Source organism: Callithrix jacchus, chromosome 16, assembly GCF_049354715.1.
Source record: "Callithrix jacchus isolate 240 chromosome 16, calJac240_pri, whole genome shotgun sequence".
In the NCBI taxonomy this organism is placed as follows: domain Eukaryota; kingdom Metazoa; phylum Chordata; class Mammalia; order Primates; family Cebidae; genus Callithrix; species Callithrix jacchus.
Window position 1 is genome coordinate 18,412,572 of NC_133517.1, and position 22,145 is coordinate 18,434,716.

The 22,145-nt window shown below is 34.4% G+C and overlaps 1 protein-coding gene and 1 pseudogene across 2 annotated transcripts in view; one reads left to right on the forward strand and one right to left on the reverse strand.

Moving 5' to 3' along the window:
- The window catches only part of NKAIN3 (sodium/potassium transporting ATPase interacting 3), a 722,168-nt gene that overhangs the window by 165,913 nt on the left and 534,110 nt on the right, over positions 1-22,145 (forward strand). The window lies entirely within an intron of this gene.
- Positions 10,866-22,145, reverse strand: part of LOC144579813 (nucleolar protein 8 pseudogene) — a 36,072-nt pseudogene continuing 24,792 nt past the window's right edge.

Here is a 22,145-nt window from a genome sequence, read left to right on the forward strand (position 1 = left end):
TTGTCTCTTCACTTACTGTTTCCTGTGCTATACAGAAGCTTTTTAGCATGATGAAATCTCATTTGTCAACTTTTACTTGGTTGTCTGTGCTTTTGAGGTCTTACACACACAAACATTTGATCAAGTCAATGTCCTAGAGCATTTGTTCAATGTTTTCTTCTAGTAATTTCATAGTTCCCATTCTTAGATTTGAGTCTTTCATCCATGTTGATTTGATTTTTGTAATATGGTGAGAGCTAGGGGTCTAGTTTCATTCTTCTGCATACAGATATCTAGTTTTTCCAGAACTGTTTATTGAAGAGACTGTCTTCCCCATTGTATGTTCTTGGTGACTTGTGAAAGGTTAGTTGGCTGTAAATATGTGGATTTATTTTTGGGTTTCTATTCTTTACCATTGGTGGATGTGTCTGTTTTTATACTAATATCATTCTTATTTGGTTACTATAGGTTTGTAGTATATTTTGAAGGCAAATGAAATGACAGCTCAAGCTTTGTTCTTTTTTGTTCAGGATTGCTTTGGCTATTCAGTCTTTTATGCTTCCGTACAAATTTCAGGGTTGATTTTTCTAGTTCCCCTTTTTTAAATAGAGATTGCATTGAATCTGTAGATTGCTTTGGGCAGTATAGACATTTTAGCAATATTTCTTCTTCCAATCCATGAGCATGGAATATCTTTTCGTTTGTGTCTTCAATTTGTTTAATATATGTGTTTTATAGTTTTTATTGTAAATACCTTTTACTTTTCTGATTAGGTTTATTTCCAGGTATTTTTCATATTGATTGAAAATTTGACTGCTTTTTATTTCTTTTTCAGATTGTTCACTATTGGCATATAGAAATGTTACTGATCTTTTGTATGTTGATTTTGTATCTTGCAACTTTACCAAATTGTTTATCAGTTTCAACAGTTTTTGATGAAGTTTAGGTTTTTTAAAATATAAATAAGAGCATATCACCTGCAATTTTTTTCCTTTCCAAGTTAGATGCCCTTTATGTCTTTGTCTTCTCTAATTGCTCTGGCCAGACATCCAATAGTATGTTGAATAAAACATGTCTTGTTCCATTCATTGTGACACTAGCTATAGGTTTGTCGTGTAAGGCCTTTGTTGTTCTGAGGTCTATTTCTTCTACACCAATTTTGTTGAGCATTTTTATGATGAAGGATGTTGAATTTTATCAAATGCTCTTTCTAGGACTTACTGAATGTTTTGTTCTTGATTCTATTAAACTGACTTATTTCTTTATTTCTGTATATTGAACCATCCTTGGCTCCCTGAGATGAATCCCACTTGATCATAATGAATGATCTTTTTAATATGTTATTGACTTCAGTTTGCTAGTATTTTGTTGAGGATTTTTGCATCAATGTTCATCAGTGATATAGGCCTATAGTGTTCTTTGTCTAGTTTTGATATCAGGGCAATGGTGGTCTTGTAGAGTGGGTTTGGAAGTTTTCCTCCATCCCTATTTTATTGGCATAGTTTAAGTAGAATTAGTATTATTTGAGAATCTACTTTCTGCCACTTTTGTCTAATAATGTAGCGCCGTGGAGCCAGAAGCATTCATGTTCCACATCAGCACAGTCGTTACCTCTAGTATAGTCCAGTCTTTATACACTGCAGCTGTGCTACAACTGCATCCAACTTTCAAATATTTTTATTGTGATAAATATATACATAGAATGTACTATTGCAGTCATTTCAAGTGTACTTTTTAGTGGTATTAAATTCATTTATAATGTTTTGCATCACCACCATTCATCTCATAACTCTTTCTATCTTGTAAAACTGAAACTGTATACCCACCGAACAATAACTCCCCATGCTTCCTACCTGTATGCCCTGGAAACAACTTTCACTTTCTCTGTGTTTTTCTTTATGATTTTTACTATAAGTACATCATAATATATATGTGATATAAGTGAATCATACAGTATTTGCTTTTTGGTGACTTGCTTATTTCACATCACATGATCTCAAAGTTCATCCATGCTGTAGCATGTATCAGAATTTCTTCTCCCTTTTAAGGCTGAATAATATCCCAATGCATAGGTACATTACATTTTGCTTATACATTCATCCATTGATGGACACTTGGATTGCTTTCATACTGTAGCTAATGTGAATAATACTGCTATGATATTATTTATAGCAATATTATTTATATATTCTCTCTGAGATACATACATATATTTTGTGTAATGTGTGTGTGTGTGTGTGTGTGTGTCTGTGTGTGTGTGTGTGTATTTGAGACCATTCTTTAAATATTTCGGATATATACCCAGAAGTAGAATTGTTAGATTGTATGAGAATGTCATTTTTAATGTTTTGATAAACCTCATACTGTTTTCCACAGTGGCTGTACCATTTGCATTCCCATCACTAGTGCATAAGGGTTCTAATTTATTCACATTCTCATTTCTCCATTTTTCACACATTCTTAAAGGCAGTCAAAATAAGAACTTTGCATTTAAGGGTAGAGATTTTTCTGAGGTAAGGGGGTAGATTTTAAAATTTACCTTAAGCGGGAATATGAGAATAGGGCTATAAATGGGCTATGATAATCAACCCAGGTGGTTAAAGTACAACGCAGGAATGTTGTGAGTAAGTTCTATTCTCTGTGGCATGCGTAGTATGTAAGAAGATGGTGGCCTCCACATAAAGGAAGTTGTTTTTAGAAACAGGCAGCTTGGAAAGCATCATGGAGTTGGAAATTCACATAGATGTTTAATCATTAGTAAGCTTCTTTTAGACTCTGAAAAAGTAGGGAAGTATTACCGGCATAGGGTACAAAATAAGTACAGATGCGATGAATCCAGTTTACCAAGAAATGGCAAGGCATTTGGATTTAGAAGAAAGTTTGTTAGAAAGAGAGTGAGATAAAGCACTTTTAGCATTTTACAAATATATTTATAATTTTGTATTTTTTTTTTTTTTTTTTTTTTTTTTGAGATGGAGTTTCGCTCTTGTTACCCAGGCTGGAGTGCAATGGCGCAATCTCGGCTCACCGCAACCTCCGCCTCCTGGGCTCAGGCAATTCTCCTGCCTCAGCCTCCCGAGTAGCTGGGATTACAGGCACGCGCCACCATGCCCAGCTAATTTTTTGTATTTTTAGTAGAGACGGGGTTTCACCATGTTGACCTGGATGGTCTCAATCTCTTGACCTTGTGATCCACCCGTCTCGGCCTCCCAAAGTGCTGGGATTACAGGCGTGAGCCACCGCACCCGGCCCATAATTTTGTATTTTTTATTAATATTACTTGGAAACCATTTTTCCTTCTATTAGGTAAATTTTTTTATCACATTCAAAGATATTCTGAATCAAAGATTGATTTCTTGTTGGATTTCTTTCATTCTAGCCATTAGTCAAGCTGCAATTTTTTTAAGTAGATGTTCTAAAATTACAAAAACTAAATTCTGTAAATAAGTTTAACAAAGAACACTCATTTAACAAAGGTCCTAACAAAGACACAAGAGACAGATCATGGTTCTTTTACTTATATTTCTACTTTTTTGGTTAAATACAGCATGTTTTTAAAATACATATATAAATACCAATTTTTTTTTTAGCCATTTTTTCCTATTTGCCCGAAGTTCTGGCTGACCCAATTCTTGCTAAATTGACTCAGGTATATGACCAACAGCAAACCAATATTATATTTGAAATAATAAATGTGGGAATGTAAATTATGTGGAAATTCATGTAAAACCTTTTTTTGATGAACAGGCTTAAACTATAACTAAATGAACCAAATAACATCTTTGTGTTTGTTCTTGCCCAAGGCTTGGATCCAAAAAGCATTACTGCTGTAGCAATTGATTTTCTTGTATTCTAAAATAGCAAAGGATTTTTCAAAATGTTCTTAGGTAACCTGAAAAAAAGAAGGTGATTTATTTTCTACTGAATCTTGTTACCAATCAGTGGTAACAAGGACTGTAAAAGTTCCTTAGAGAACGCTTAATTATCTTTGAGATGCTCTCAGAAGAACTGAAGAGAAGCTTATAAAAAGGAAAAAAAAATTCTAAGAACTGTTTTCACCCAATTGAACTATAACTGATGTGTAGTTAGCCCATGTCATAAAATAAGCAAAGATTATATTTAGATTTGAAGCAAATAAGGGAGAATCATTTTAGCTAAAGCAATAAAATATACAGTAGGAAATTAACGGAGAACCAAACAGTTGACTACATGGGTTTATCCTCAAAATGTTTCTAATTTGATCATTCCTTTTTATAATCTCCTCAACTTGCTTCTCCTTAAACAAAAAAAAAGAAAAACAAAATCACTCAAAATAATCCATAAAAATTCATAAAAAGGTCTCTGATGTTATGAAAATACTAAAGGAAAATAGAATCATTGTGTGATTCTTCACAAGTCTAAAATCATCAGAGACTAAAAATCCCTGCAGAAGTGATTTTTATTTAATTTCCCAGCTGAGTACGGCCCTTTCAGTAGAGAAAAACTTCTCCTAAGAGCTCTTTTGTCACTTGAGGTAATTTCAAGAAGTGAGGATACATCTCTTTCAGCCAAATTATTTGTTTAAAACTTGAGAATAATTTTAATGAACTACTTCTGCATCCTCAAGAGGACTGGAGATGGTTTAGGATTGTGACCCAAAAAGCCCACTGTGATATCGATATGACTTAAGGGTTTTTGCATCAACTTAATCTGTGACAGAAACTGTCCATTAGGCATGATATTTATGTCTATCATAATATTGCACATTATCTTGTTTTGTGCTACCTTTGATCTTTCCTGAGCCTGTGTGAGGGAAATCACTATTTAAATTGTAATGCACTAGCAAAGAGATGCATACCCATCTAAATCTCTTAGCCTGGATCATGGAAATTAAATTCTGAATGTACATTTCATATTTGCTCTAGACATTTACTTGTTTCTCAACCTGAACATGCAGTAATGACTCGAAGAACAAGAGACTGTTTTGTCCCTTGGTATTGAACACCTCATTGAGAAGACTGCTATTCATTTCACACTACTCCATTCCTATGGATCCCAAAGCAGTGCTTTCGTATTTGATTGGTGTTCAGTAGCATCCACTACACTGGACTCTGTGTTTTGACCAGCCGTTTGATATGTGTGAACTGAGGAAGTGAGTCTGTGTCATTCCAAGGCACATGAGAAGCCACACTTAAAGTAGTTTGTTGTCCTCTCAGTCCCAAAAGGGACAATATTTAATTAATTACTTTGGCAAAGCATTTTATGTTTTTAAATGTTTAATAAATGTCATAGCCCTTTTAAAGATAATTTAAATATTTTTGCCACCTTTCGCTTCAAATAAAACTGTAATAATTTCAGTTCAATGCAATTGAAAATCTGATGTCATTAAAGGATATTTCCTGTTAAATTCCAAGTCACAAGTTTGTGAGCCATCTCTGGACAAAGGCATCAATTCCTATGAAGTATTCAGCTTATTATATCAGGTTATTGTCAATCTGGTGGTAGGAGGTGGGAAACAAGAATGATCAGCTCACAGAATTTGGTTAAGAAAGAGAAAAAGACAAAAACAAATTACAAGCAGTCAGAGATATTAGTAAAATAAAAATATAATCTCAAGTATCAATTTCTTAAATTACTAGAAAAAATACAAGCAAAGTTACAGCGATTATTATTATGTCAGATATGGGATCTGGGTAACTTTATTTGCATTTTGTAGTGATTTCTTAGGCTTCATGTCCACTGAGATAGTTTTACAAAGCTCTGTTGGAAATGGAAATTTAGATACCTGTTACATTCATCAGATGATGGGGACTTTTCCCTAAGCAAGTTCTATGTTTAGATTGTTAGGTGGATGCAAAAGTCATGTGCTTTTTGACATTGATTTTACCAGCAAAAACCACAATTAATTTGCACCAACCTAATAATTTAAATTTTATTGACATTAAATTTAGTTATTAAAATTAATTGGATGAAGAGGAGTTGGAAATTTCCCTGGCATAAATATCTACAGCCTTCCCCTTCTGTGGTTTGAAAAGCTAAGTCCATAGCTAAGGAATCTCAAAGTCAGGCAAGGGCATGTAATGGATCCCTTAACATCTTGTCAGCTTTTTGTTCCTTTGATTTTCAGCCTTCAATCCGTTCAACCACCTTATCTTTATTAATCATTCACTAAGAGCAGGAGTCAGCTGAGTCCTGGGCACACAGATATGAGCAAGGCAGATAAACCATTTGTCTTCATGGAGCTTATAGTCTGTGTTAGCCTGATGCTGAGCATGCCAAGGAGAAAATAAGATCCAGGGAAGGAAGGCACATAAAGTAAATAAATACAGCCTGACAGAAGTTCTCTGATGGAGACTTGTGTTAACATTGCAGACTGTCCGTGAAATTGTCCTTCAGGAGGTAGCATTTGAGCTGAGTCACAAAGTTCACCGGAATTTAGACCTTGTTGCCATCACTGAGTCATGAGAGTCTCAACGTCATTTCTCCTTTGTTCAACAGTTATGAGGAGCTTAGAGTAATTAGGAAACAATTCCTGGATGCAGTGGCATTTCAGGATGCAGAAATACAATTATAGGCTTTTCGGCCCTGAAAGGTCTGCTGGGCAGGAGGATCATTTTCTTTGAACTCAGGAGGACTGGCTTCCAGATGTTATCAGATCAGGGTCTATCTTAAGACAAATTAGGGTGTAAGAAACTCAATAATCTATGATTTGACTGAAATTTTAGGAAAAGACTACTTTTTCTCTCCTGAGTCTCTGTCCCTTTCCCTGACACTGGAAATGAAACAAATTACATTATGATCAAGACATTCCTTCTAATAAAGGCTTCAAACTTTACCTAAAGAAAATGCCACTGTATTAAGGCTAGAATTTTTCCAAATATCTTTTGAAAGGTACACGTCCTGGATATGTTTGTGATTTGAAAAAAGATTTCATAATAATTAAATCTGGGAAGCACAGCAATCTATAGACCTCTCTTGAAAATTAACTATGCACTTGTGAATTAAGGAGTATAGAAAACCTGTGGTTAAAAAATAGGTTAACTGACCTTTGAACATCTCTGCCCCCAGAGTTTTTGCAGAGCATCTATTAATGCTGAAAGAGCTTTGAGGTACATAAATCATTTTTAAACAGCAAGATAAGCTCCCTTTCCTGAGCTGGAGGGCACTGAGCTCCAATTGGTGGATGGAGTGATGGAGGATGGGGACAGGGAGAAACAGAGGAGGAAAGGAGAAGAGGGTGGAAATAAGGAGGAGATTTTGGATAAGTTGAGAATTTTCTGGTCATCGCTGACATCACTAGCTGATTGAGAGAAGACACTTCATGTCCTAAAATGCTTCCCCCTAGGGTTTGCTGTCATTTGTGGCCACATTCAGTGGAATGTGTGAGGACTGGAAGTGTGAGGACTTTAAAGGATCTCAGGGCTAGACATTCTGTTGGTTCAAGTGCTTCCTCCTGGGGTCCTAATAACCAGTTTCTGATTCATAGCAACATCAGATTCTGACACCTGAAGGTTATGGACACAATAAAATCTCTCCAGCATGAGCTTCCGTGTACTCTTACCAACATGCACACACTGACAGACTTATGATATGGGGCCAGGGGGACTGAATTGCTAGGCAGTGGGTCATAATAAAAATAAAAAGATGTCATCTACTTAAGAAGATATATGATGCCAGTAAATAATTTCAACCCTTTTCAAAATTCAATCCTTTGCAATTTCTTTACAAACAAGTGAAGGGGAGTTGTTATTAAAAATTACTATGCTAATTTTTAGTCTCATTCATGCCTCTGAGCACATATAAGGTGTTCCAAGATAAACATTACCTTCCTTAGCCTCCTTAAAATACTTAGAAATTAATATTTATTGTTATAAAGGATTATGCAGTAATATATGTTCTTTGGAAATATAAAAATTAAAATACAAAAGTTATTGTAAATAATATTTTGATGTATATTATTTTATGTTTTTTCAAGATGTACATCTAAGTATTCATAAGTTTTTTAAACGTCATGTCTACCTCATTGTACCTAATCTGTTTTGTAGACGAAATCTGTTTTGTAGACTTTCTTCATTCAAAAATGTGAAGACAGCATTCCTTGAGCCATTAAATATTCTACACAGTATGCCTTTATATGAGTATATAATTCTTTAATGCAGTTAATTGTAGTCTATTTTATATCCAGTGTTTTCATATTCTAACTTTTAAATCTGTTTGCTTGCCTTTGATATTTTTACTCAAAGTAAATCCCTATAGGCAAATTGCTGTGTCACAGTGTGTGAATGATTTTTAAAACTATAGAGTAACAAGTTGTCAAACCACTCTCAAATATTATATATCTTACAGGTCTCTCAGGGGCTTAGTGGAAGAGCCAGTTTATTAGTGAGCCCTAGTCTCACTAATAAATGAGGATTTTAAAGGGCCAACAATAGTTCTTTAAATAAGTCTTCTTCTACTTGTATTTTACCCCAAATGTTCCTGGCTGTTTTCTAATTAAAGTAACCAGGTGAAGCCTTTCTTGCTCCTGTATGGGGTTGAAATCAGGGCTGAGAATTTTACATGGAGCTATTTTTTGAAAAAACTCTAAGCTATACTACAGACATCTTGTATTTATTTATTAGTGCTTAATATTGCAACTTTGAATGAGACAGAATAAAGCTGTCACGTTTTTTCTTGTCAGTTTAAGTGCTTATAAAACAGCTGTGATCACCAGCTTAGTGAATGTAGAAATTTTGTATTAACTCTGGATAGATACCCATCTTCATCTTCTTTGAATTAGGTATTACCTATATAACAAAACAATATGTAAACACATAGAAATTAGAGACCATCTTCTTTTTCAGAAACCCTAGTTTTTCTCACTAAATTGGGAGTTCTTATTTGATGACCACTTTTTAAAAAATAAGGATGTTATAAGTATCAAAAAGCTTTTTAGGCAAGTTGTACAGAATCAGAAATTCACTTTGTTATGGAGTCAATGTGATGTCATGGTTTAAGAAAGAGGTGCATTTTTTATGTTTCTCATAAGTACTGGACTTTGCACACACAAAAGTCAGAAATTAAAATCCATACAAAGTGAAAAAGAAATGTAACTTTAATGTGTGGGAAACACCAAAAAGAGAGTGGCATATTAAAATGAATTAATAATTATTTGTATTTAAGTCTAAAGAAAATGTGCCAAAGTAAATGAAAGATTATTTAGATTCTTCAGTGCATTGTTTTCTTTCTTTCTTTTTTTTTTTCTTTTTAAAGACAGGGTTTCACCATGTTGGTCAGGCTGGTCTTGAACTCCTGACCTCAGATGATCCACCCGCCTTGGCCTCCAAAGTGCTTGGATTACAGGTGTGAGCCACCATGCCTGGCCAGTGCATTGTTTTCTTAATCACATTGTTTAATTTCCTGAGGTTAAAATATAGATGAATGTATTAGCAAGGAGGGATGCATGGATTAAAGATTCCTATTATTAGTTGTGAGATTTTCAAGGACATCCATATGGACAGAAGTAGAATAGATTTCTTTTGACAAAAAGAGACTAAAGGATATGAACGAACAATCCTGAGACCATTAGCAACCTATAATATCTCAATGAATAACCACTGAAAGAAAATAGGTACAATCGGCATACATGAATCCACCTTAAGGAGTCCTCAAAAAATTTCTCCTAAATAGATACGTAAGCTTTATCACGAATAGTTAACATAAAGTTTTAGCACAAATAGTTAAATGAAGTAAAATTAAGTTTGCTTTTTCAAATAGGTTTCCAGCGTTTACAGACAGCACAGTATTTAAATGTCTTATTTACACAACACCTCCATTTTAGCTGTAGATGCCATCCTCAAAGGTTGACTGATGAGGGTTACTGCTGTTCTGTCATTTCCAGGAATGATTTTATAGATGCTGAGGCGCAAGTCCTCCTGTCTTGCCGTGCAAGGAAGGGTCTATGAAATCGGAAGTTATGGGTGCTACAGAAAGTAGTAAAGACAACATTTTGGAATTCTTCAGGTAACAGTTAGGACCTGTGAACTTAGAAATATATGATGGCAAAAATATTAACCACAGCAAGCATTTACATATAAAAAGAAGGAAACGACTTTAATACCCGAATAGAGAAATTGGATAAATATATGATGATCCTTCTTCCCAATGGAATCAACACAGTTAATTAGATTGAAATTTAAAGAGAATTTGTGATAGCTTGGGTAACTGCTATAACAGGAGTAGTCAACTATGGAGAAATTAAAAATAATTTTAAAATTCCTTATGTCTTAAAAGGCTGAAAGAAAATACAGCAGAGGTTGAACATTACTTGATATGCTGTTCATGAACACTGTGTGTTATTCTTACTTTCCTACATTTATGATTTTGCAAATTTTCTCTCAGAAACGTATATTAATTATTTTGATAATACAACCCACCCTTATTTTAAACTCTACTGTGGGACAGAGGGGGCAGTTGTGCAGCTTCCGAGAGAAGGGGCTGTGCCTGGTTTGGTGGTCCTCCTCTGGGCGGCTTTGCTATCTCAGCTGACCTCTTGTTCATGCCTTTCAGCCTCTTATCTGTGCTGCTTTCTGCAGGTTTTCCATTTTTCTTTATAAATTTTTCACAGGTAAAGGACCTATCTTTCTTTCTTTCTTTCTTTTTTTGCTTTGACCCATTTATTAAGAAAGACTTCAAGCAAAAGGGGTCTTCATGTAAACCTGGCATGAGAAGATGTCCATTAGTTACTCAGGACAGATGGCAAATGGGTTATATAGGAAGTATTTTCAAGGGCTATCTTGTGCTGCCTTTTTAAGAAGTTGAATTTAATTTTTTGAAGTAATTACTTAGGAGGAAATGCAGAAGAGTTTCATAGAAAAAGATGGCAACCAGAATGATATTCCATCAGCCAGATTTTTAAAATTCCTTCACTCTGAAATTTTGTTGTCAGCTAAAACCATTTTTTGGGTCAGTTTCCTTAGGTGAGCCTTGTTTATGTGCAGTATCAAAACCAGTGCTGACATTTATTATTGTGGTTTCATTTTCCTTTTTGCATCTTTATGTTTCTTCCGACAATCCATACAAAGGTGGTCTGTTCTGGCCTCTCAGGAGTCCCTGCTAATATTATTTCCTACTCCCCTCCAGAATAAATCAGAACCCATTTGAAGTCTTTCATCATTCTTAGAGAAAAAGAAAAATCTAGTGGTCTGTTTCTCAGGTAATGATGCTTCTCCAGAACTGGGCTTTCTGTGATCTGTTTCTTTAGTAACATCTTTCTCTTCTGAACTGCTGTCTTGGAAATGAGGGTCTTCCTGCCAGACAATCTTTCCAAGTTTCACTGTTTCAACCCTGTAGGTCTCTTCCTTTATGTCTTTCGTGTCTGAATGAAAAAGGGAGAACGTGAACCCGCTGGGCTGCTCAGCCCCACTGCTCAGAGCTGCAGGGTCCTGGATTTCCTCAGGTTTCTCTTTACCACAGTTCTCATTCCAGGGTGTGTACTCTTCACTGGTATATTTTGTAGTTTGGAATATTTCTTTCAGATCCATAGCAATATTATAATACATTTCTTTAGATGCCTCAGGTAGCTCCTCAGCTTCCTCCTAAAGGACCTATCTTTATTTGAAGGAAAGAATAAAATCGGTCTTTGATTTCTCTTTGTTTAACTATATTTTGTGTTAGAAATTGGTATGCTAAAATCAAATGCACCTGTATTTACAAATAGGGTGATATTTGTGTTGTGCCTGATTACACTGTGAGCCCCCACTCATCCTCTCTTTGGCTCATGGGTGCACTTGTGAGTGCATCTGTCACCGGGAATCACCTCAGGTCACCTACCATGTTATTGCTCTCCTACTCAGGCTCCCACTTGTAAGGGACATCAATAAGGCCAGTGTCAGGAATAGCCTTTTTTTTTTGAGACGGAGTCTCACTCTATTGTCCAGGTTAGAGTGCAGTGGCACAATCTCAGCTCACTGCAACCTCCATCTCCTGAGTTCAAGCGATTCTCCTCCCTCAGCCTCCTGAGTAGCTGGGACTACAGGTACGCACCACCATGCCCAGCTAATTTTTTTATTTTTTGGTGGAGACAGGGTTTCACCATGTTGCCCAGGCTGATCTTGAACTCCTGACCTCAAATGACTCACCTGTCTTGGCTTCCTAGAGTGTTGGGATTACAGGTGTGAGCCACTGTGCCCAGCCAGGAACAGCCACTATTAAAATCCCAATGTTCATTCTCAAGAGCTCTAATATCCTCAAAGGGGCTGAAGTCCAGGTGCAGGAACAGTGCTGGTGTTGGGAAACTGGAAGAAGCCAGTGTGACTAGACCATAGAAAGCAGGTAGAGCATGACAGAACTTTAGGCTGGAGAGGCAGGTGGGGAAAATTAGGCAAGATCTCCTAGGCCAAGTTAATTAAAGATATGAGGCTTTATCCAAGGATCACCAGGTAGCTCTTGAAAGATTTTAAGCAGGAAAGAGTGATATGATCTGATGTGAAAAGTAAATGATGATTCTGGACATGTCCCACATTGGCACAACTGGGGAGAAATGAACAAGGGTGAGAGCCTGGGTCTTTTGGATTAGGAAATAAGGAATCTGTTCACAACTATAGGGAGGATTCTGGTAAGTGTAATTTACAGTTTACAAATTATAAGGGAGATGCCACATTTGAAGAGACTGTTAGGACAATTACCATGCAGCTCCAGTTTCTCTGTTAGTATAATTTTGATCCCAGCCAACTCAGGCTTTTCTGTCTTAAAATGACCAAATTTAGCAGGTGTTTGAGCCTGGAAGCAAGAAAGCAAATTAAAAATACCAACATCATTCTGGCTAAGAAATTGAGTTCCTTCAAGTGTCTCTGCACTTCAGCATTCATCCTGAGTAAAAAAAAAAAAAAAAAAAAAAAATCGTATCCAGCACACAGTTTGTTCCTCCTCATGTTACTTTCTGTGTCAGAGTTAGCAATCTCAACACTCCATCCAATCTAATTCAGAATCATTAACATTTGTACTTAGCCACATGGATTCAAATGCGGAATGTTTGCAACATTTGCAGGCAGATGTTATCAAAGATGTTCTCTTTTTACAGTTTCCTCAGTTAATTTGCATAGAACAGCCATTGCCACTGAACATGAGGTGCAGTCAACATAGAAGCAGTTTTTTTTGTTTGTTTGCTGCTGGGTTCTGGGCATGTGCTTATATTGGGAAAGTATTGCACTTTACTGCATTCGAATACCTATTGCTTCAATTATGGTTTGTTGTTGCTGTTTTTGTAGATTTACTTTAATCAGTTAAGAAGCGGATATTAATGTGAGAAGAATGTGTTTTCCTTTAGATGCTGATGTTAATAGGAAGACATTCAGGACTCACGTTTTCATTGAATTCTGCCTTTTTAACTAAAATTGGGTCATTTGCTTTTACTAAAATGTGCATTTTATTTACTCCTTTTTGCAATTCCAAGGTCGGGTGGTTCTTGAATTGGGAAAACATCGTTACCTCTAATATTGATTTGTCAGAGTCTTCTTATTTACCTTCCGTATTGAACACTTAAAGGACCTGGAAGATAAATACTGAAGTCCAACCCAAACTGAAGGTGCCCTTCATATGTGAATTTTATGGCTTCTCTGATCTTATTCATAAATTACTATCAAAGGATTCTTATCCAAGCTTCACTGGGGATGAAAAGCTGGTCAAGATTCAGACAAAATTTGTTACTGAAATGAGAGCATTTTTGTTAATAGATAAGGAAAGAATCAGTCTAGCCAATATATTAGCAAGTATGTCACTTTTTAAAAGTTCTCTCCTCTTGTCGTAGGTCATCATGTCTAACTCTGCTCTTCATGAAATATTTTCCATTTCCTTCATTGCCATTAAACTTCCTTTGTCTTGAAACTCTTGTTACTGGCAGGTTTCCTTGTGACCTGTGTATGAATTGATTCTCAAATTTTTGTTATTAAAAGACCCAGACCTCTTGCTCTTCATTAACTCTCTAATGACCATACTCACTTCCTTTCTTTCTTCTTTTCTTTTCCTTCCTCTTTCCCTCCCTCCCTCCCTTCCTCCCTTTTCCCCTTCTTTCCTTCCCTCCCTCCCTCCCTCCCTCCCTCCCTCCCTCCCTCCCTCCCTCTGTCCTTCCTTCTCCTTTAAGAGAGACATAAGGACTGTGAAATAAATATGTCAATGAAAGACCTTGGCATGCAGTGTTCCAGAAAGATTGATGTAGCCATGGGCTGCCAGAGGCAAGTAGATGGGTTTTCTGGCTATTGCAAGAGTTTATTCAGTGCAAGGTGATGTATGTTCACACTAAACTGCTGTTCGAAATATCCTAATTTATTGCAACTGCCGTGGCTTTTTCAAAATTTACCCTCAAAATCATCCTCAATGTGGAACCTGTCTTGTGCGCCATGTTACCCGCGTCCATTTATTTAAAGGCTTCATCTGGTGGTGCTTAATCAACATTCACCTTGTTCGGTTGTTTTATTCTGTTGTTTTATTCGTTTCCCATTCTGTTTCTACTTTGTTTTACCTCTTGCTTTTCATGAGATCTATAGTTTTGAGTAGAAATATTCTCTAGGAACTTTAGGTCTTATTGATACAGAAGGCTAGGCTTTTTATTATTTTTTAAAGAAATAGTAAATAATATTGCTGATTTTAAGAGATTATGTACTATTTTTACTACTGTAGTTGTGGTATTTTGTTTTATTATTTATTTATTTATTTTTGGTATCCTTTTATATCCTGTTACGATGAGTCACTTTTCCTGAGTCTTCATTATAAATGTATTTGAAAAGAATTAACATCTTTACAATGTTGAATTGTCTATCAAGGAAAAGAGTGTAACTTCATTTTTTCAAGTTTTTATATCTGAAAGTGGAATTAATAAAGCTTGAAAATCTAAAACATTCTTAAAATGCCTTGCACATTGTTTATATAACTATTATAGTAATTCCTAAATATTTTATCTTGTGAGCTTTAATATTATTTTTAATTTAATTTTTTATTTGATTATGCCTGGTATAGGTAAATTTTTGAAAGCTAATCTCATATCAAACAACTTCCCAGAACTATCTTATAATTTTTAAGAATGTGCCTGTTAACTCATTGGATTTGCCTTGTAGATGAACGTATATTAGTAAATAATAATTTTCTTATCTATTTCTATTCTATCCTTATACCTATTATTTTATTTTCTTATTACATTTTCCAGGATCTTTAGTGCTATATAAAAAAATCTAATCTAATTAAAAACATTGTCAAGAAACCTCTTTATCTCATTTCCTCCTTTAAAAAATATTTATCAAATCACCCCATTATGTGTGGGGTTTTGATAAATTCTCTTTGTCAAGTTAAGGGATTTGCCTTCATTTTTAAGTTTCCCAGACTTTGATTAATAAACTGAATTTCATTCTTTTTTTCTTTATTTTTGCATCTGGGAAAATCTTATACATTTTCCTATTATTTTGTTAAGTTGATGACTTGTATTGATAGATGTTCTGATATTAAATCATTATTGTATTTTTTATTGAATGTAATACATTTCTGTTAAATCATTGAGCTATAAAAGCTATTTTAATTAGTTTTTTTTTGCATCTGAGAAATGCCTATATAATTTTTGTCTTTTTTTTTTAAATTTTTTGTCTCTCATTGTCCAGTTTAGCTTATTTGCTAGAATTCTTTGTAAAACTGTTAGAGCCTTGTGCTATTTGGTGGAAAGGAATATATTTGATTCATATTTCAATTTTAATAGTCATTGTCTATTCGTTAGACTAATATTACTAGTTTTGGAATTTTTATATTTTTCTAGAAAAGTATTCTATTTTAAATTTCCAAATTTGTTGGCATATGTATGCACAAAATACTATTTCATTATTATAGCCTTAATATTTGGAGATATTTCTTTTTAAATGCTATAATTTATTTATTTGGTCTATTACTCTCCCGTAGACACTTAAAAATAAGGATTAACAGAAGTTATCTAGCTTTCAATATTTTCAAATAATCAAATTTGGTTTCCTCATCTTCTTGTTGTTCATGTTTTTTATTTCACTTATTACTGCCTTTAATTTTTGATTTTCTTTTTATTTTTTGGCTTTATTACAGTACTTTCTCATGTTTTTTTATAATGTCTAACTTGTTTTTATTTCCTCTTGTGGTCTGATAAATCCATTGAAAGCTGTAATTTTTCTATAAATTTCTTGACTGAGCTATGCCCTCCATTGTTGATATATAGGCTTTTAATTGTCACTTAGCTGTAAATTGTTCCTTATTCCCCCATACCATTACCATTTTGACCCAAGTTCATCTGGTCATGTTTTAGGACACAAATATATCCATTTTAAAACTATTTTCTTCATTGATATAATTATTTTTCATATGATCAGTGACCATAATAAGTATGGTATTGATGTTTTGAAATTTATCGAGGCTTCCTTTGAGAGTTCATTCAGCATTGATTTCTGTGTATATTCCATGTGTACTTAAGATGTCTATTCTCCTTGTCTGATGTGATATTAGGCATATATCTATTAAGTTTATGAGTTATCTTATTCAAAAATTCTAGAATTTTTCTTATTCTTTTATCTTTATCAGTTTCTAAGTTTTCTCTTTTAAAGTCCCAATCACAATTTTTCATGAGTCTAATTTTCCTATAGATGTGATTATTTATGCCTTCTTGTATTTCAGGTATAGATAAACTCATACCTGTTTGTGATTATTATGGCCTTTCCACTTATTATCTTTCTTAATATTATCTATTGTCCTTCATTATTGCTTTCAATTTACTTGTTATCCTACATTATATTTTAGCTGGTATTTTATTTTATGGGACAAAGTCTCATTCACTCTGTCACTCAGGCTGGAGTACAGTGGCACGATCTCGGCTCATTGCAACCACCACTTTTCGGTTCAAGTGATTCTCCTGCCTCAGCCTCCTGAGTAGCTGGTACTACAGGCACCACCATGCCTGACTTCTTTTGTATTTTTAGTACAGACCAGGTTTCATTATGTTGGCCAGAATGGTTTTGAACTCCTGACCTCAAGTGATCCGCCCACCTTGGCCTTCCAAAGTGCTGGGATTTACAGGAGGGTATGAGCCATTGCATCCAGCCTTGACTGATATTTTAATTGCCAACACAATTGTCAATTAGTTATTATTATTATTTTATATTTTTGTCCTCTTTCTTTTTGATTTTTTTCTGCATCTTTTTGCCACTAATATGTATATCTCATAGGTAATATTTTAGATCAATTTTTAAAAATTCATTCTTATAAAAATTATAGAAACTATGTTCCAAGCAGTCTTGTAAGCACTTTGCTTGGACCATCTCATTTCATTTATATAAAGCTCTGACAGGCATTACTGTTAGCATTACTTTATATATATACAAAAACAGCCAGTGAAATTTTAAATAACTTGCCTAAAGATACACAGTTAATGGTTCCAAAACTTGAACCTGAGCCTATCTATATTCTTTACCACTATGCCATGCTGCCTTCTAATAAATTTATAATGACTTTTTTATTAATACATAATACATTGTACATATTTTTGGGATACAAGTGACAATTTGATAAATGTATATAATATGTGAAGAACAAATCAGGGTAATTGAGATATCCATCACCTTAAATTTATCTTTTCTTCATGCTAATAACCTTCAAATTATTATCTTCTAGCTATTTTGAAATGTACGATCAATTAATATTAACTATATTCACCATACTGATCTATTGAACACTAGGTCTTATTTCTTCTTTCTAACTGTGTATTTGTGTCAACTAATCAACATGTCTTTATCCCTCCTCCCCACCTCTTGTAACAACCAATCTACTCTCTATTTCCATGAAATCTACTTTTTTAGCTTCCACCTATGACTGAGAACATGCAGTATTCATCTGTGTTTTTCTTAACCAAATCACTTCCAGTTCTATCCATGTTGCTAGAAATTATAGGATTTCATTATTTTGTATCTTTTAGTAATATTCCATTAGGTATATATACACTATGTTTTCTTTATCCATTCATGGATAATTATACTGATTCCATATTTTGGCTATTGTTAATAATATCAGTCATGGGAGTGCAGGTATCTCTTCAGTATATTTATTTCCTTTCTCTCGAATATATACCCAATAACTAAATTGCTGAATCATATGCTAGTTCTATTTTTACTTTATGAATAACCTCCATACACTTTTTTTTAGTGGCTGTACCAGTTTATATAACCACCACAATGTACTAATGTTCTGCCTTCTCCATGTCACCAGCATCTGTTATTCCCTGTCTTTTTTGATAAAAACTATTTTAACCATGGTGAGATGATATCTCATTGTGGTTTTGATTTGGATTTTTCTGATGGTTAAAGATGTTGAGTCTTTTCCATATACCTATTAGCCATTTATATGACTTTTCATTTTTTTAGAAATAGCTATTCAGAACTTTTGCCCATTTTAAAATCAATTTTCTTGTTTTCTGCTGTTGAGTTCTTTAGATATTCTAGTTATGAACCCTTCATCAGATAATTTGTAAATATGTTGTCCTCTTTTGTGAGTTATCCCTCCACTTTGTTCATTGTTCCCTTTGCTATGAAGCAACCTTTTAACTTGATGTGATTCCATACATCAATGTTTGCTTTAGTTGTCTGTGCTTTTGAAGTCTTACATACACAAAAGTCTCTGTCTACACTGATGTCCTGGGGAGTTTCCCCAACATTTTCTTTTAGAAGTTTCATAGTTATAAGTCTAAAGTTTAAGTCTTTAATCCATTTTTATGTTATTTTATTTTTGTATATGGTGAGAGAGAGGTGTCTTGTTTTATTCTTCTGTTTATGGATATCTAGTTCTTCTAGCACTGTTTGAGGGTTTTTATCATAAAGGGATGTTGTGTTTTATTAAATATTTTAACATCTGTTGAAATGAGCATATGCTTCTTATTTTTAGTTCTGTTAATGTTGATATATCATGCTTATTGATTTGCATACATGAGTCATCCTTGCATCCTTGAGTTGAATCTCAGTTAATCCTGGTGAATAATCTTTTTAATGTATTGTTGAATTTGGTTTGCTAGTATTTTGTTCAAACTTTTTGCATCCATTTTCATCAGTTTCATTTTTATCTATTTCATTTTCTACATTTTGGCATGTAATTTTTGTTGTGTCCTTTTCTGGTTTTTGTATCAGGGTAATGCTGGCCTCATAAAATAAGTTTGAAAGTGTTCCCTCTTCTTCAATTGTTTTAATAAGTTGAATAGAAGAATTACTCATTCTTCCTTAAGTTTTCTTAAAACTTAGCAGTGAAGCAATCAGTTCCTGGATTTTTCTTTGATGGGAGATTTTTTATTAGAACTTAGACCCTGTTTCTCATTATTGGTTTGTTTAGGTTTTTTTTATAACTTCATAGTTAAATTTTAGTTGGTTATATGTGTGAAGTAGTTTATCTATTTCTTCTCTATTTTCCAATTTGTGGACATATAATTGTTCATAGTAGTCTCTAATGATTCTTTGTATTTCTGTGGTCTCAGTTGTTATGTTTCTTTTTTTATTTCTGATTTTATTTGTTTGAGTCTTGTCTTTTCTTCTTAGTTAATCTAACTAAAAGTTTGTCAGTTTTTCTTATCATTGCAGAAACCAACTTTTAATTTTATTTATTTTATGTGTTTTTGGTCTCAATTTCATTTATTTCTCATTTTCAGGAATTCTGAATGTTTTATATTTCAATCTCTTTGCTAAATTTCTCTGATAAATTTCTGTGTCATCTTGGAGATCACTGAGTTTCCTGAAAACTTCTGTTGTGAGTTTTTGGTCAGAGAGCTCACATATCATCGTCTTGGTAGAATCAGTCACTTGGTTCCTTGCTTTGCTGAAGTCATAGCTTCCTGTTTGCTATTGTGTCCTGTGAATCTACGTCTATGACTTTGCACTGAAGAATCCTTATTCTATTCCAGTTATTATTTATTCTAGGCTTCTCTGCCTGGCTTGTATTGGATAGGTTTACTTAGAGAGTCTTTGCAATTTACTTGCTGAATATATTTATTTTTTCCTTCTGCGTTGCTGCCACCTCTTCAGGATTAGATGGTGACTTAAGCCCAGGTTTGCCTCAGCTTCGGTAAACAACTGTAGTGTTGACCTTCTCAAATGGGGTGATCCCAATGGTGAAATCCTAGCAGTGTAGTCTGGCTGGCCAGAAGTTTGTAACCAGGGACCTGTGGAATGTACTTTCTACATTCAGCAGCATCATGATGAATAACAACTCTAATTTGATATCTCTTTCAGCAGAGTTATGTAAAAGAGTTTCCAGGTCTGGAGATTGTAGTCTCACGTCGACCCATTGTCTCTGGCTGTACTCAGTATATTTCTCCTATCAAGCACTCTTGAGGCTTTCTGTGTCAGGAATAGATCTCCTGCCGGGGAACCCAGAATGCTGGGGAAACTGATAGTTCACTTTGATCTCACCTTTTCTAGAGTAGAAGTTGTGAATCAAGAGAAATTTTCTGCACCGTTTGTGTCAAACAGATTAGGAGACGAGGCGTCAAAGACATGGAAGCCTGATTCTCTTATTGTCTACTCAGAGTTTTTTTATTTGTCTGCAGCCTAGGAACTGTCTTATCCTCATATTTGAGTTCTAGAATATCACTGGTGATAATATCAGAATTGTATATTCATTTTTGGTTTTCTGATGGGGGTGTGTAAAGCCAACTTGCTTCTATGCCACAACTTTGGAACTGAAAATCCAAATTGAGTCTTTATTTCAACTCTTATCTTTTCATACATGACACCTCCATTTGGTTCTTCTTTTAAATTACTTCTTCTTGACTCATGGTTTTATTCTCCTTTCTTTCAGTAAGATATTGCCTATGCTTATTAAAAATTATTTCAATTATTTTGGTTTCTTCCAATACAGATTGTTTTCTTTCTTATTAGTGTTTGCCAATCCACAGAAATATTTTTCATCAGGTGTTATTTGATAGACATTTGACTAATTGTTTTAATACAGAAAAAACCTTAGATGATAGGTATTAAAAATATTCCCATTTTACCCATTAGGAAATTTTACACCAAGACATTTGGTAACTTACCCAAGTTCAGGCAAATCTCAGCTCCATTACTAAGCAAGTGGTTGCTCCATCACTAAGCAACTACTTGCAAGTAGTAAAGAAACTACTTGCTTTGTAATGGAGCTGGGATTTGCCTGAACTTGGGTAACTTACTAAGCAAGTAATGGAGCTAGGATTAAACCCAAATATTCTGACTCCACCACCACTCTTAAATTCTATACCATTATTTATTATATTTCAAAAGATAAAATAGTTACATTTATCTCAATGGCCATGCACAGAATATATAGTTACAATGGGAATAGGAAAGAGTTATCAAGTAGAGCTTATACCTAATGACTCTATTATTTGGGAGAGTTTCTTAGAGAAAATGAAGCTTGAGTTGTTACTTTTCATGAAGTCTAGGTGTGAGATGACCAAAAGGTAGAAGCAATTGTGTTCATAAATATAGTTAGTTAATAATATTTGACTTTTTCCAATATGCCAGGGACTGGCTTAAGCATTTTGCATATATCCTCTGGAACAGATGGTGTAATTGTTTCCATTTTTCTTATAAGGAAATTGAGCCCCAGAGAGGTTAAATAAAATTGCCCACATAAATGCTGCAGCTGAGGCCTAATTTTGAACCTAATCAATTTGGTTCTTGAGTATATACTTCCAACTATTTTTGGTTTGCTTCCTGTATTATGGAGTTATAAGGAAGTGAGAAAGTGAAATATGAGTTGGGGAGGCACCAAGGCATCAAAGGAATGAAGCACATGATGCAAGTTCAGAATACAGTGGTAGAGATGGTGAGAGGCTCATTCTAAATCGGTCCTCCCTGTCTTTACACTTTGCTCTCCTCTCCTTAGCCAGGCTGATTTTCGTTCTATATGGTTTTCTCTTACCCCATCAAAAATCTACATTCAAAACAGGAGCTGCAAAATTCATTCATCCTGAAGTCTGGGGGCTGGAAGTTAGTTGTTTTTTCTGGGTCTAATGATAAGAGACCATATTAGAAGAAAAATTTAGATTCCAGAATATTTTAGGCATATAGAGATTATATTTGGTAAGAAATAAAATTATAGATTGCAAAATAATACATTTAAAGAGGTAAATAAAGAAAATGCCATGGTAGCGGTTTAGAGTGGCAAGAAGTGATGGTAAGATGTTATGAAGCCACAGC